Source organism: Hyperoodon ampullatus (assembly GCF_949752795.1).
Source record: "Hyperoodon ampullatus genome assembly, chromosome: 10".
In the NCBI taxonomy this organism is placed as follows: Eukaryota; Metazoa; Chordata; class Mammalia; order Artiodactyla; family Ziphiidae; genus Hyperoodon; species Hyperoodon ampullatus.
This window is the reverse complement of record NC_136923.1, coordinates 49,366,856-49,383,889: the sequence shown is the minus strand read 5'-3', so window position 1 is coordinate 49,383,889 and position 17,034 is coordinate 49,366,856. Positions and strand designations below refer to the sequence as shown.

Genomic DNA, 17,034 nt, shown 5'->3' with positions numbered 1-17,034 from the left:
CCTGGGGAGATTTTGAGCTCAGGCCTTGAACCTGTCATAAAATGTAATGGACGGTATATTTTTAACTGCTGAGACCAGGGAGTTCATATATCCTGTGAAGACTGAAACAACACAGCATTTCTTTCTGCAGCTTTGGAAGCATATTTTGAAGCGTTTCAGAAACCACAGGATGGTGCCTCTCATTGTATTGTTTTCCATTAAGACAAAAGTCCTTGATCATTTTTGTGCATGGACCCCTTTGGCAGCTGGGGGAAGCTTATGGCCTCCTTCTCAGAATAATGTTTTTAAGTGCATATTATAAAATACACCAATTTCTAAAGAAACCAACTATATTGAAATTCAGCTGGCAGTTGCATGGGAACAGCACAACCAGTTTGAGATGGGCTCCGATTGGAAAAATTTCCTTTTACATTGGCTTCCAGCAAAAATTCTCCTTCCACAGTGAAGAGACTGTGGCTATCAGCTGTTCCTGGTGCAAGCAGGTGTTTCACAATAAGGTGACCTGCTTCATGCTGCATCAGATTGAGGAACCCTGCCCCCTGGGGCTCACACTGTTGTTATTGTCCCACCCACCTGGATCATTAAGGTGAAGAGACCTCAGAATTGTTCCCTGAGCAGAAGCAAGAAGAACTATAATCCTGCAGCCTGTGGAACGAAAGCCACATTCACAGAAAGATAGACAAAATGAAAAGGCAGAGGACTATGTACCAGATGAAGGAACAAGATAAAACCCCAGAAAAACAACTAAATGAAGTGGAGGTAGGCAGCTTTCCTGAAATTCAGCTATCAAAATATTAAAAAGAAAACCTTCATTTATGGCATAGTAATATACCTGCTTTTTATTAATGCATTAAATAATGAGATCTTTTGAAGTTTTGAAGTATTGAGGAGCATAAACAATATTTCAAGGACTCTACAACTGTAATATGATATGCAAATATCTCAGATTTCTATTGGTGACAGAGTCACATGTCTATCTAATACTTCTGTGCTTTCCTGCCTACATACATTTATTTATTTATTGAAGTATAGTTAATTTACAATGTTGTGTCAGTTTTTGGTGTACAGTAAAGTGATTCAGTTATACATATATACATATTCTTTTTCATATTCTTTTCCACTATAGTTTATTACAAGATATTGAGTATAGTTCCCTGTGCTATACAGTAGGACCTTGTTATTTATCTATTTGATGTATGGTAGTGTGTATCTGATAATCCCAAACCCCTAATTTATCCCTTTTCTTCCCTTTCCCCTTTGGTAACTGTAAATTTGTTTTCTGTATCTGTGAGTCTGTTTCTGTTTTGTAAATAAGTTCATTTGTATCATTTTTTTAGATTCCACATATAAGTGATATCATATGATATTTGTCTTTCCCTTTCTGGCTTACTTCACTTAGTTTGATCATCTCTAGGTCCATCTGTGTTGCTGGCAAGTGGCATTTATTTTTTTATGGCTGAGTAATACTCCATTGTCTATACGTACCACATCTTCTTTATCCATTCATCTGTCCATGGGCATTTAGGTAGCTTCCGTGTCTTGGCTGCCTACATTTATAACAAAAGGAAATGCTAAATTTCAGTGAGAGGTTAATAAAAATAAAAATGTACATATTTTTCTCCATCCAAGTTCACACACCCCCTGAATTATCTTCTAGATTAAGAACCTCTGGTTTAAGATATAATTTTGGTTGAAAGTAGTAAAACAAACAAAAAAGTCTGTGGTTTATGTGGCACACAGTAATAAATCATCAGTTGTTCAGGGCCGAGGAGCTCATTAATTCTGTGGATGGGCCAAGTCCCAGTCCTTTTCTTTGCACACTTTACCTTTTGTAAAACATGGTACCTTGTGTACAAGAGACAAAGGTGCTTCATGAGCAGCTCTAAAAAGGAAAAAAAAAGGTTTGCCTTGTGGAGGCCTGGGGCCGATGTGTCTTTAATTCATGGAGTGCTAGCTCTCGTCTTTTTGAGAATAAATAAAAGAAGGGCAAAATAAAACCCCAAGTTGAAAGTAATGGAGAGTAATGGTCAACATGATAGTCTGTGTGTAATCCCCACTCATTTCCACTGGTGACATGGATCTGCTTGTGTTTTGGTCAGCCGTGAGCTCTGGGTCATCCCTCACACTTTATCTAGCTTTTCTCACCTCTTTAAGGAGATTGTAACTAACAAATTCAGTGTGGAATTGATTATGGGGTCTCTTGCATCCCGTTCCCCAGAAGCAGAAGCCAAGATGGGGATTTCTGCCAGAGATGTATTGTTGGAGTGCTCTCAAGAGTGAGGGAAGCAGGATAGGGCAGGGGAAAAGTGAGTAAGGATGTGGTCTCAGGAGAAGTCTAGCCTCAGCCTGATCCCAGGAGGGAGCTCTGGAGTATGAATCACCCTGGAGCTTGTCCCGCTAGAGGCCAGCTGTGCCAGCCAGCCAGGGGAGTGGGGCACGTACTAGTTTTCTATGCTACATAAAAATTACACATTTTGTAGTTTAAAACAACACCCAGGTCTTCCCTGGTGGCGCAGTGGTTGAGAGTTTGCCTGCCGATGCAGGGGACGCGGGTTCATGCCCCAGTCCGGGAGGATCCCACATGCCGCGGAGCGGCTGGGCCCGTGAGCCATGGCCGCTGAGCCTGTGCGTCCGGAGCCTGTGCCCCGCAACGGGAGAGGCCACAACAGTGAGAGGCCCGCGTACCGCAAAAAAAAAAAAAAACCCAACACCCATTTATTATTTCACACTTTCTATGGGTCAGGAGTCTGGGCATAGCCCAGCTAGGTCCCCGGTCAGGCCCTGAGGTGTCAGCCGGGTCGCATCTGAGGTTGGGGTCTTCTTCCAGGCTTATGTGGTTGCAGGCAGAATTCATGTCCTTGCAGCTGTGGAGCCCACGGCCACTTTCTTCTTCAAGGTCAGCAGGAAGAGCGTCTCTCCTGCCTCGAGTCTCTTAGCTCAGGGAAGAACTAAGCCCTCCTTTAAAGGAGGCCCACCCAGATCATCTCCCTTTTGATTAACTCATATTCAACTGATTTGAGACCTTCTTGACATCTGCAAAATTCCTTCACCGTTGCCATAGAATGTAGCATAATCATGGGAGTGACCTGTGTCCTGTTTACCATCCTTCCCACACTGGAGGGGAGGGGCATGGGTCACTGGGGGTCATCTTAGAATTCTGCCTATCACAGGGCATCACCTGGCAGGCGTCTCTGGAGGAGATGGCTCCCATCAGCCAAGGGCAGTCCTCCTGAGAAGATTGTAGGTGTGAACCATTAGTAGCTAATGCCTGTAGCAGCTGCAGGAGGGGGTGTACCAGCTGGTGAGGGCATCTGGGCGGGGCACTAACAGCAGAGCTTGAGATAGGGATTTGCTTGCCCAGAATTTATTGCAGGGGTGCTCTCAGGAGAGGGAAATGAGGGGAGCAGGATGGGGCTGGGGAAGGACCTGAGCAATGATGTGGTGTCAGCTGGAGACCAGCCTCAGCCTGATCCCACAGGGAGTTCTGGAGCATGAAGTGCACCACAGAGTTCTCCCACTTTGAGGCAAGGAGTACTTCCTTTTGTACCCCCATGCCAGTCAGTCATTGCCAGTGATGGGGGGAGGGGGCATAAAACCTCTTGAGTGAGGTGGCTCTCATTTAACCAAGGACACTTCTCTGTGAGAAGCAGTCGTGAGCTGATGGCAACCAACATGCAGCTGGGGGGGACACTAGCCCCACAAAGGTCCCATCCTCCTCCCTTTCCATCCTGTTGGTCCTTCAGATCCCCTCTGGGCTTCTTATCCTAAAGCTGGCTTTAAAAATTCATGACAGTCCCCACTACCCACAGAATGATGCACCTTCACCTGGTTTCTGAGGTCCTGCCACCTGGTTCCAGCCTGCTTTCCCTCCCAGTCTACAGCCCCTCTCTGCCCCTTCCTGTGTGATCTTACCTTACAGACCTTTGTCAAGTGGTGATAGTGATGATGGCGATAGTGGTAGTGATGGTGATGGTGATAGTGATGATGATGTTGGTGGTGATGATGCAGCAGATGCAGCTATCCTTCACTGAGTACCAGGAGCTCTCCATGGTGCTTGACATCTGTGATCTCTAAACTTCATGACAGCCATGCAAGGTTGACTCAGATTAAGTGAAGTGAGCAGTGTCACACAGTTTGTAAGAGATGGAGCTGGGACTCCCTCAGACCCAGGACTGTCAATGTCGAAGTCCTTGCTCTCCACCTTGTCTGTTGCTTCCATTCCTGAGACACGCAGTTGCCTGTTAGACATCATCTCCACCAACTGGTCCCCATTCCCCCATCAGCCTGCTGAACGTCTCCTTTTTCTTCCAAGGTCACCTCCTCTGGAAGGACTCTTAACGCTCCCGCTCCTGCCCGTCTCTGGGTCAGAGATGATTCCCTCTCATCAGGTTCCCACACTTCTTGTCCACGCACCTGCTTCTCTGCATCTTGGCTTTTTGCTCACACGGTCCTGCCTGCCTCTTCTCTGCTTCCCTATGCCTCACGTGGTTCCTGGTGCAGGCACATGGCAACCAAGTGTTGGCTGCAGGCAACCTAGTTGATGTTCCCCTAGAAGGTCAACCTCAATGTCAGTGCACTCACCCTTCCACTCCTGCTTACACACCTGTCATCCCCTGCCCTGACCTGAGTGTCCTGTCCTGTCCTCTGCACACCAGCCTTTCAGACACGAGCATGCGCATTGTTGCCAAGAGACCCGGGGAGCTCCAGGCAGAGCTGAGATCTGGTTCCTGCAGCTGCAGTTACCACTGTGAGGCAGCCCCACATTCCCTCACTCCCCACACGGCTAACAATGTAGTGACAGCTTTCCAGGCAGGGGTTGAAGAGGGGAAACATTCTCATAATAAACCTATTATTTTATGCCAAGTTGCATCTCCACTTCAGAAACATTGAATGGGAGGCTGAGGGAAGGCCTTAGATTCAGGGTAAGACAGCAGTAGAAGACAGAAAATAATTAAGTGCCAAACTGTGTCATAAGGACCCTGGGAGGCTATGGGACTCAAGAAAAGTCCCATAGAAGAGGCAGCCTTGAGCTGGGCTGTGAAGGGTGGATCATGTTCCATGGGGATAAGGGCACAGCAGATGTGGGGTCAGCAGAGCAGAGGTACAGGTGGGAGCAGCAGTCGGGCCTGAGCAGATGCACTTAGCACAGTTGTGCCCCCTTCCTTGAAAGCTTGCTTTATCAGATCAAGGTGCAGAGAGAGGAGATTCCAGGGCTTTCAACTGCTTTCTAAGCCAAGTCTGTCCTCCTTCCCCCTCCCTACTTCTCCTTCACTGTTGGCTCCCGGGGTCCCAGAGCATTTCTGTCCTAAAGTGAGGATTGAGGCTGACATGCCAGCTGGATAAAGGACTCGTGGCTGAGACAATGTGGCGAAGGGTGGCGGAGGAAGAAAGCCTGCCTGGGCCGGCTTGGGCCATATTTCTTCTGTTGGTTACACTGGGAGCATTTTCTTCTGTGTTAGTTTCGTATTCACCTAGAAATATTTTTATCAGAGCCACCTTGGAGGTTTGAGGATGGGACACAGGAAGAGAGAATTAAGACAGGAAAGGAGGAGCGATAGATTGGAAGATGAAATTCTGTTTCCCCTGGAGGACACATAGGCTGAATAATCTCCATGCTGGGCCAGTTCCATCTGGTGTCATGTAGCTGTCAAATGATGCATGCCATTATCTGTGATGTAATTAACATGTCTCTTTGCAAAGAACATTTTACAAGGTTGTGGCATGCTCTTAGAAGATTGTTTCCAAATTGTCAAAAGTTCTAATCTCACATTTGTGTGTTTTTGGAATGGATGCAGGGAAAAAGAAAAAACAAAAGTCACAAAACACGGCTTCCCTGGTGGCGCAGTGGTTGAGAGTCTGCCTGCCAATGCAGGGGACACGGGTTCGTGCCCCGGTCGGGGAAGATCCCACATGCCGGGTTCGTGCCCCGGTCGGGGAAGATCCCACATGCCGCGGAGCGGCTGGGCCCGTGAGCCAAGGCCGCTGAGCCTGCGCGTCCGGAGCCTGTGCACCGCAACGGGAGAGACCACAACAGTGAGAGGCCCACGTACTGCAAAAAAAAAAAAAAAAAAGTCACAAAACATACACACATATAAATTGACTAAATAAGCAGTCGCCACCTATGTACACAAACTTTCAGATATAAAAACAGACCATTTTTCAAGGATCCAGGGAGATGTTGTTTTATATTTGAAGAGGAAAAAGCATCAATAGGGTTGTGTGATTTTCATAGATAAATGGAATTATTTATGCAGATATGTTAATTGAAGTGTAACTAATGCTTTCATGCCCTTCCTGGACACTGATGCTTGCTGGAGGATCATACATTTCAGACTAATAATGATATCCATTTCCATAATATGATATTACATATAAAGTAGTATGTAGTCATAATTAAAATCTCTAATCTCACTGAGAAACTTACTGAATTTTCTCCCTTGGTTTTAATTAAAATTTTCATTTGTTTGTTTACTTTTTTAATTTACAGGACTCTAAATGAAACCACACTTGACCTCAGCCTGTTCTCTAGTGAAATGGAAAATAGGTCCTTGCTACATGCACAGTTCATAAAAAGGATTCATTTTGCAATAGGGCAGTTTTCACAGATTTTCATATCAAAGTTACCGCTTAAAAGATTATGGTAAAAATAATAATAGCCACTATTTATTGCCCACCTTTACTACACTTGGCATTGTGCTGGGTGTTTCATATAATTGTAGAGACTATTTATTATATCATTTTGAATATGTCATATCTTTCACTGTGGCCTTTTCTGAATTTAAGTACTGAATTTTCTATCCTTTTTACTCTCCATGCTTCAATCTGCATATTTTCTATTGACTTGCCTTCTGGATCAATGGTCTTCTCTCTTGCTGTGTCCAGTCTCCAGCTAACTACATCTCTTCTTGTCATCTCAGCACCTTGGCCACAGCCTTCTTCTTGGTTTCTGAGTCTCATAACCCTGTGCTGCTGTGGAATCCACCAATGCCCCAAGAATAAATGTGGTGTCAAAAATCAGACTTGCCTCAAGGTGCTTACCTTCTCTTTGGAATCTTGACCCTCAAGTCCTGGCCACCTTAGTAGCTCTGAGCTTTAAGTTTGTCTTCAGGGACTCATAAGACTTCCAGGAACTCAGCTCAGAAACTCAAGAACTCAAGCTTTTAGCCACCAGTTCACATTCGTACAGGTTCTCAGCCTCTTATTCCAGGCTGCTTAGAGACCTGTAAACAGCTCAAGGGAAGAGTTCCTTGATAGTGTTAGACAGAGGGTGTGTGTGTGTGTGTGTGTGTGTGTGTGTGTGTGTGTGTGTGTGTGTGTGTGTGTGTGTGTGTGTGTGTGTGTGTGTGTGTGTGTGTGTGTGTGTGTGTGTGTGTGTGTGTGTGTGTGTGTGTGTGTGTGTGTGTGTGTGTGTGTGTTCGTTCCAGCTTTTCTAGTTCTCAAGTGAAATGATAGATCTTCAGCAAGTCCCTCTGTTATTACCAGAAATGCAAAATCCTTAGTTTGCTTTTAGAAGAATCTTCAAGCTTATGGGAATTCTAAGCTCTCCTCTAACACTTTAACTGCCATTCTAATTGTTATGGTTATTAGATAAAGGAAAAGGCATTCCACTTTGAAGACTTCTCATTTCTAGGGCTGCCTGCAAGGTAATCACAGGCAATAGAGCTGGGTGTAGAGAGCAGAGGAATCGTGAGAAAGGATACAGGAGGGAGGGGACAAAAAGATCACGTTTGAAAATAGAAAAATACTGAGGCATCTTTAAAAAGCCCTTAGAGGGTTTTTTCCTAAACTGATTATCTGGCTTAATGCTAGCTGCTTATTTGCTGGCCTTCTGTGTTATTTGCAAATATAAAGTAAGGTCATCCTTTCCTGTTTTCATTTAGTTTACCTCTGTAGCTGCTAGTTAGCTAAGGAGGATAAAAACCCTTCATTTCTTGGAGAAAAGCAGCATGAGGTCAGTTTCTAATTCACGTGGCTGGTCGAGGGGTGCGCGGTGCTCGGGCCCTGCCTACATGGGGCTTGGAATAGAGTCCACCAGATTGTGAGGCGTATCTTCCCTTGGCCAGGTGGGTGGGGGTCCGTGATTTGAGGCTTATACTCACCAGGGAAAATTCCCTGGTTCCACAAGTAAAGGAGACAGAAGACTTTTGGGCTTCTGACCCTCACAACGACCTAGATGCCCTAGGATAACAGGGCAGAGTGACCCCTCCTCTGGTGGAACCCTTGAGTGGGTGGCCCCTGCCTGTCACGAGCCTCCCCTGCTGGGTGTTCCATCTGAGTTACTTTGATTTCACAAGCAAGTTAATGAATGAGAAGGAAAAGCCGGGACTCCCCGTGAAGGAATGGGGGTACTCAACCGCGTTTCCCTAAGGGTCTCTCTCCCTCTTGTCATCAGACCCTCCCTGGCCCTGCAGTCCTCCCTCAGGGCCCCAACAGAACAGCTCTGCGTGTGAGGTGCACCGAGGGAGGAGAATAGTGTGGTTTGAAGGACGGCAAAGCTCGTCCCTGGAGGACGGGTGGATGAGCTCAAAGTGTAGACAGAGGGTCTGTGGTAGGTCTGGATGAGCCAGTGCTGGGGAGGCTGACCTTGGACGCTGGGGCAGGGGAGCAGTTTTGTGGAAGAAAAAAGGTAGCATGGGGTTTTAGGCCCAAATCAGAGTATTCTGGGAGATTGCTTGTGGAGTTGGCATTTGGAGACAGGAAGAGGATTTCTGTGTTGTAACAAACTTTAGTATGTTCACACCTAAACAACTTGCACACTTGTTCCCTCTCCTGGTTCCCCGTGGTGATGAGGGGCTGCCAGGTCCACTCACTCACCTGAGCTGAACACTGGGGTACCTTCCATGATTCTCTTTCTCTCATCCCCCACTTCCAGTCACCAAGCCGCAGCATCTCTTCTTCCTGAGTCAGCCTCACCTCCCTTCTGTTCCCCATCCCCCTTCTGTGTCCTGGCCCAGGCTCTCTCCATCTTTCCTGTGAACCCCTATGTTAGACTGCTCACCCCCAGACCTCCCCCCATCAATCCACTTCCATGCTACAGCTAGAGGGATCTTTCTACAGCACAGCCTCCCTACCTCCAATCTCACCCCCATCCATTCGAGAAACCAGAGGGATTTTTCTGTAACACAGTCTCTTGCATTACCTTACCCCCCTCCCAGCTCTCCCTAGATTTTAGGTTGAAAACAACACACCCTTTAAGTCCCTGTGAAATCTCGTCTCTGCTTCAGCCTCCTCTCCCCTCCCACCCGCCAACTAACCTGACTGTCCCACCCTTGGGGAGCACATGTAATCCACTGGACACCCATGCCCTCTCCCCACTGCTGTGTGTACCGGCCATGCCTGCCCCCTGGCTAATGTCCTTCTGTCATCTGACTGAGCCCAGGGACTTCCCTTCCTCTGGGAAGCCCGCCAACCTGCAGTCTGAATCAGGTGCTCTTGTTTGTGTTCCCAAAGCCGCCTCTCTTCTAGTACATGTTGCACTAGGTTGTCACTGCCTGCCTGTTTCCTCCAAGGTCTTTCATCGCCGTCTCCCTGGGGCCCAGCACATTGCCTGGCATAAAGTAAGCACCCAATAAATTTCAAATTGCGCATATGTCAAGTTCCCTATAAAACCTCAGCCGCCAGTCTGAGGGTTCTTCTCTGTGCAGCCTCTTTCATTTTTCAGAACAGGAGTGTGCAGTAGATTTTTAACAGGAAAAGGTGGATTATTGGCTTTTGGTCTATCATAAGTAAGTGTGTTCAGCTTGGGAAGCTTCTGTTTGTAGTGGTGAATATTTTTAAGCAGTAAAATGTCAGCAACTAGAGTCTCTGCCCAAACCCCTAAGCCTCCATCTCCATCCTGAGGGGTCCCTTCCTTTCATTGCAGTGCTGGGCTGAGAGAGGCCACACTTCCAACAATGCAAAGGAAACCACGAAATGTTGCTGCTACTTTTCCTTTGCAGCTCAGATAAAAGAAAGCAAACACAGTGTGGAGAGAAGGGGCTGTCCTTTTTGGGGTGCTGACTTGTTTCTTTTTTTTTTTTTTTTAAACTGACTTTTTAAAAAATTTATTTATTTATTTATTTGTGTTTGTGTTGGGTCTTCGTTGCTGCGCGCAGGCTTTCTCTAGTTGCAGCAAGTGGGCTTCTCATTGCGGTGGCTTCTCTTGTTGCAGAGCGTGGGCTCTCGGTGCACATGCTTCAGTAGTTGTGGCATGTGGGCTCAGTAGTTGTGGCTCGCGGGCTCTAGAGCACAGGCTCAGTAGTCGGGGCGCACAGGCTTAGTTGCTCCACAGCATGTGAGATCTTCCCGGACCAGGGCTTGAACCTGTGTCCCCTGCATTGGCAAGCGGAGTCTTTTTTTTTTTTTTTTAATTTTTCAAAGTTTTTAGAAGGCACATTTTAATTTTAAATATACAAAACCAGATCTTGTGGCTGTGTCGTGTGCGTGAGCCCCATAGGGCCAGTGAGGCACCAGCTGCCGCGTGGGGAGGAGGCCGAGGCCGCAGCTTGAGGGAGGCCCTGGCCCCTCTGCGCCTGTGTCTGGCAGAGCCGGTGTGAGACCAAGAGACAGTCCTTCCCAGCCGCCGGGATAATCAAGAGTTTTGGCCGGAACTTTGAACACACACCGAGATAGTGAGGAGCCAGACGAAAAGCACAGACTATGGCGCTGAAACGGATTAATAAGGAACTTAGTGATTTGGCCCGTGACCCTCCAGCACAATGTTCTGCAGGTCCAGTTGGGGATGATATGTTTCATTGGCAAGCCACAATTATGGGACCTAATGACAGCCCATATCAAGGCGGTGTATTCTTTTTGACAATTCATTTTCCTACAGACTACCCCTTCAAACCACCTAAGGTTGCATTTACAACAAGAATTTATCATTCAAATATTAACAGTAATGGCAGCATTTGTCTCGATATTCTAAGATCACAGTGGTCTCCTGCTTTAACTGTTTCTAAAGTTCTTTTATCCATTTGTTCACTGCTACGTCATCCAAACCCAGATGACCCCCTAGTGCCAGAGATTGCACGGATCTATAAAACAGACAGAGATAAGTACACAACAGAATACCTCGGGAATGGACTCAGAAGTATGCCATGTGATGCTACCTTAAAGTCAGAATAACCTGCATTATAGCTGGAATAAACTTTAAATTACTGTTCCCTTTTTGATTTTCTTATCCGGCTGCTCCCCTATCAGACCTCATCTTTTTTAATTTAATTTTTTTTTTACCTCCCTCCATTCATTCACATGGTCATCTGAGAAGACTTAAGTTCTTTCAGCTTTGGACAATAACTGCTTTTAGAAACTGTAAAGCAGTTAGAAGAGAACAGTTGCCCAAGATTCAGAATTTTTTAAAAAATGGAGCATGTGTATTATATGGCCAGTGTCTTCACTCTAACTTGGTTATGACTAAAACCATTCCTCACTGCTCTAACATGCTGATGAAGAATCATCAGAGGGGGAGGGAGATGGATGCTCAGTTGGCACATCAAAGGAAGCAGCATTATTCTAGCAGCATCCATTCTTGTGTAAGCCTTCCACTGTTAGAGATTTGAGGTTACATGATATACTTTATGCTCATAACTGATGTGGCTGGAGAATTGGTATTGAATTTATAGCATCAGCAGAACAGAAAATGTGATGTATTTTATGCATGTCAATAAAGGAATGACCTGTTCTTGTTCTACAGAGAAGGGAAATTGGAAGTCAAACACCCTTTGTATTCCAAAATAGGGTCTCAAACATTTTGTAATTTTCATTTAAATTGTTAGGAGGCTTGGAGCTATTAGTTAATCTATCTTCCAATACACTGTTTAATATAGCACTGAATAAATGATGCAAGTTGTCAATGGATGAGTGATCAACTAATAGCTCTGCTAGTAATTGATTTATTTTTCTTCAATAAAGTTGCATAAACCAATGAGTTAGCTGCCTGGATTAATCAGTATGGGAAACAATCTTTTGTAAATGCAAAGCTGTTTGTTGTATATACTGTTGGGATTTGCTTCATTGTTTGACATCAGATGATGATGTAAAGTTCTAGAGAGTGAATATTTTTTCATGTTCAGTTAAAAGTGTGCAGGCTGTTACAGGTTGACACATTGATTGACCTGATTTATGCAGAATTAATAAGCTATTCAGATAGTGTAGCTTTAGTATGCTGCACATGATACTGGCAGCCCGGGAGTTCATTGATGGACTTGGGACCCAGCAGTTTTGAAACGTGTATATGGAGTTTAAGAAATTTATTTTCCAGGTGCAGCCCCCATCTAACTAAATTTTTTCTTCACCTTGTACACTTGACAGCTGAAAAAACCATAACATGGGAGTAATAATGGGTCAAAAGTTACAAAATAAAGTACTGTTTTGGTGTGGGAGTTGTCATAAGGCTATGTTGAAGTGACTTAACTATGTGGGATATTGAGTTTTTTTTAATGGAGTGAGTATCCATTAAAATGAATTTGTTCAGCCATTTACATTAATGAGCATTTAAATGCAACAGATATCATTTCAGATGACTTAACATGAATGAATAAAAGTCAATGCTATTGGATTAAAAAATATATATATACAAAACCATATTGCGCCATCTTTTTCTATAAAATAAAATTAGTTATTGATAGAAAAGCTTTTAAATTGTCTTAGTCAAACTCAAGTAAAAGGATTTAAAAAATAAAACATTAACTAAAAAGAGTTTTACCAGAATATTGAACTCTCCTTGATAGCCACAGAAATCAACACAATGTCCATTAGTGCAGAATAAAAGACATAACACAATTCAGTGTAAAAAAAAAAAAAAGCAACTTGCATCAATGGAACATTAAAATTGTGATTTAAACCCACAAAATTCAGGAAATTCAGAATTAGAACTCCCAAGGTAACTTTAACTCTGACCACTTGTGCATGTATGCTGTTTAGAAATTTGAGGTTTTTTGCCTTCCTGATCACATACCACTATGAAGAACAATTTTGAAGGGAAAATAAAAAGGTATTTTTCCTTAGAACCACTGTATATGTTTAAAATTTTATACCCACTTAGAAAATCAAATGATCAATCTTATACTGCCATATGAGCTGATTATGGAATAAGAAGGAATTTTAAAAATATACTATAGAAAGCTGTATAAGCTACAACATAATGCACATCCACTTGAAACACGATTTGAACTTTCTTTTTGATACAGCCATAAGTGCCTACCATATAAAAACGTATTCACATTGCAGGAAGACAGAGGGGAACACTATTAAAACTGAATAGCATGTAAGGAAGAAGGGTCAGGGAAGTAATTGAGCAGAGAGTCAAAAGTAACATCCTTCGTATTTTTAAATCTACACTTTGCTGGGAAGATACTTTATCTCTTCAACTATCAGTTCTTCAATTTTAAAATGAGAGGATTGAGTTAAGTAACATCATAGTTTCTTCTTACTTCAAAACTGTATGATTCAGTGACTTCATATAAATTAGTATTCTAGAGGAGACTCATAAATTTGACATCGTATTAAACCTTAAGTAATTTGTATCAGAGCTTAGTGAGATATGCCAAAAAGAAAATGATGTTGATAAACCACTGGGCCTCTCTTAGATATGATCAGCCTATCTCATCAATCCTGCCCTATCTTTTGGATCTTTTAGTCAAAAAAATGTTAACTCATCCATCCATCCAGATGTTAGTTCAGTCTTTGTGCCTGGGGTTATTGGAAGATATCTTCTAGTAAATTAAAAAACATCATCAGGGGGCTTCCCTGGTGGCGCAGTGGTTAAGAATCCGCCTGCCAATGCAGGGGACACGGGTTCGAGCCCTGGTCCAGGAAGATCCCACATGCCACGGAGCAACTAAGCCCGTGAGCCACAACTCCTGAGCCTGTGCTCTAGAGCCCACGAGCCACAGCTACTGAGCCCATGTGCCTAGAATCCGTGCTCCACAACAAGAGAAGCCACCGCAACGAGAAGCCCGTGCACCGCAACAAAGAGTAGCCCCTGCTCACCGCAACTAGAGAAAGGCCGCGCACAACAACAAAGACCCAACGCAGCCAAAAGTAAATACATTAATTAATTAACTAAAAAAAAAATCATCAGGCCTCCTGAGATATGTTTCTCAATATTATGAATGTGAGATCAAGAAGGACTACAGAGAAAGGTAGTAGTGTAAGAAGGCCATAATAATGTCACCACGGTATATAGCTCTTCAAGCAAAGTCACCATGGCCCATTTTTTAAAATAAGGAAATATATTTATTGAAAAGACAACTGAAAAAAAAGCGTATATACTTACAGTTATATAAACTGTGGCATAACAGATACTATCACAACCCCTTTGCTCTCCCAGCAGCCAGCACTTGCATCTCTGTCAGATGGCTGCCCCCAGGCTGCCAAAACCTGGTTTATCCATATGCACAGAGAATACGCATATACCGGAAGTATCTTGGAATTTACAGACCCCAAGGTGGCTGTTAACCAATGTCTATAAATACCACTGCTCCCTTGTTTCCTATGCTGCAACCTCCACTGTCTTCACAGCTTCCCTGAAAGGCTGAGGCAATGTTATCTACCCTTCAAAGGATTTACTTGAAATCACATCTAGTCCTAATATGCTGCTGGGTTGACTTTGGGATTCCTGGAATAAAAAAAAGGCCCAGTTTTTCATAATGTGTTTATTCCAGAATTGCCTTGGAAGAATATTGAGGACGGCAATCAAAAGGCTAAAAGAAATGGAGATGTGAGAAAAGTCCTATTATATACAAGGGGTGAAACTCTTACTGGGCAACCAGCTGAAGTGTGAGTGGCATCCTGCTGACCCTATTCTGCCATGAGCCCTGTAGTCCTGCACCTTCTGGCCACCAGGGCAGGCAGATTCTTAACCACTGCGCCACCAGGGAAGCCCTGCTGGCTTGTTTCTAATTGCTGTGTCCTCCCCTGCCTCCACCCATGGCTCAGTGTGGGTTAGGCCCCTTCTGCCCAGAGCTACTGGGACACGTCATAAGAAGGTGTTTCTCAAACATCATAGTTAAAACTGGTTCATGCAGTCAGTGTCAGAGCACAGCGTCAATACCGCTAGGTGTCACAATTCATTACTCACCCCAAATAGCTGTGCCCTGACTAAGACACAGAATGACTGCACATTTAGAAACAGCCCTCCCTTCAAGTTCCTATTTCTTTAGTTATTTGTCATTTACTCACATTCTTCCTTGTATGAGGAACATTTCCTTCCCCTTGCCCTGTCTCCTCCTAATTAGATAGGTAATATTTCAGGGTGATGTCAGAACCTAAAGCAATTGGGATGATTTTTAAACAGTATTTCATGGGCTTCAAGGAAAGCAGTTTTGCTTCCAGTTCTAAGTATTAGTCCGGTTCCACCACTTACTAGTTTGGGGATGGAGCACAGTTTATTTGCGTTCATCTGTACAATGGGAGCAACAATCTACCAGCTTGGGTGTGGTGCAAATTAAGTAAAAGGATGTCTGGGAGGAGGTTGGCCCAGTCTCTGGAATACATGTGGTAGCCGGGAAATGTTCCCTGGCTTCTGCCTCCCCACCCCCATCTTCAGTTCCTCCCACAAGAGTAACAGCGTGTAATACTGACTTATTTCGGCATGAAGGATTTAAATGCAAAATCTTAAGGCAGTCACCCTTAAAGAAACACTGAAGCGTTTATCTGTGAAAACATTAAGATTGCACTCCTTCACTGTTCTCTGTGCCCAGCCAGTATTTACATTCTGTTTAGGAGAGTCGGTCAGTAGGCGGAGGGGATCTGGATCCCAGGTGTGTGCTTTGCTCACAGAAAGGACAGGAGCATTAAAGATCTGCTCCTAGGGCTTCCCTGGTGGCGCGGTGGTTGAGAGTCCGCCTGCCGATGCAGAGGACACGGGTTCGTGCCCTGGTCCGGGAGGATCCCACATGCCATGGAGCAGCTGGGCCCGTGAGCCATGGCCGCTGAGCCTGTGCGTCTGGAGCCTGTGCTCCGCAACGGGAGAGGCCACAACAGTGAGAGGCCCACATACCGCAAAAAAAAAAAAAAAAAGATCTGCTCCTAAAATCTGAAGTTCTAGAGAATTTTGTGGAAGTAGCTTATCCAGAGGCTCCCCCATCACTCCCCCAAAAGGTTCTGTGTTTTATTTATGTAAATGATTGAATCTGTTCCCAGCTGAATGCTTTTCTGAGCATGTCACTCAGACTCCCACCCCAGAGTCATCTGTCCCCCACAGCCCACATTCAGCAGCTCTGCCTCCCCGCCCCGGCCCGGGCACCATCTCCTTTCCTGGGCTGCTGCAGGAGATTTTCTGTGTCTCTGAGCATGTTCCACTCCACGTACATGCCCCAAGGATCTCCAGGGAAACACAGGGTCCTGTGGCCTGGTAGACTTGGGGCCACCCTACTCTTTGTGGGAGGCAGTTGCAGTAAAAACAAACAATAAACAAAAGAGACTAAACGCCCCTTTAACTGTGTAACCTGGTGTCCCCCCAATTTGTTCGATCACAGACCCTTTCATTAACTTCCCCCTGGTGAACTGGTACATGCTGAGTGAGGAAGGCAAAGTGCAGCTTGCTGTAAGCAACCAGTTCCCCGCATGTGCTTAGACTGGACGGATAACCCGGAACTGACAGGCGTGTCTGTCTCTGGAGGGGGCGCTGGGTATCCAGGGGGTGGGATAAGAGCCAGCTCCTCACTGTGTGCCTCTTGGGAACTTTAAAACTTTCTACTGTTTTGAACACGGCACTAGTCTGCTCCCAACTCCACCAGACTTTATGTGGAGCGTAGTGTGAAGTCCTTGGATCTGCTCACGGCCTTGTGGTTGGTTGGCTTCTGCCTGCCCACCTAGCGCCTCCCACTCCTGCCTCCCTGCCAGCTCCCGTCATCTCTTCCTCACAGATGCAGGCAGTGGGACTGCAGGCCGTGGCTCGTTGGTGCTACTTCTGAGATTTACCCTGCTCCCCTTGGAAGGCCACCTTCCATAGAGCATGCTGGCCTGGGATGCGGGGATAGTGATGCTTTATTCCTGCCTCAAACTCTAACTTTTGAGCCCCGGGGGGTAGCGAGAGTACCCAGGAGGCAG

At 45.2% G+C, this 17,034-nt stretch overlaps 1 protein-coding gene and 1 pseudogene across 2 annotated transcripts in view; both read left to right on the top strand.

Annotated features, from left to right (window-relative positions):
• Positions 1–17,034, top strand: part of ITGA9 (integrin subunit alpha 9) — a 353,562-nt gene that overhangs the window by 157,898 nt on the left and 178,630 nt on the right. The gene's annotated exons all lie outside the window — the stretch shown is intronic.
• Positions 10,439–11,084, top strand: LOC307059566 (ubiquitin-conjugating enzyme E2 D3-like; annotated as a pseudogene). Its single transcript has one exon. The product of its transcript is annotated as a ubiquitin-conjugating enzyme E2 D3-like (transcript).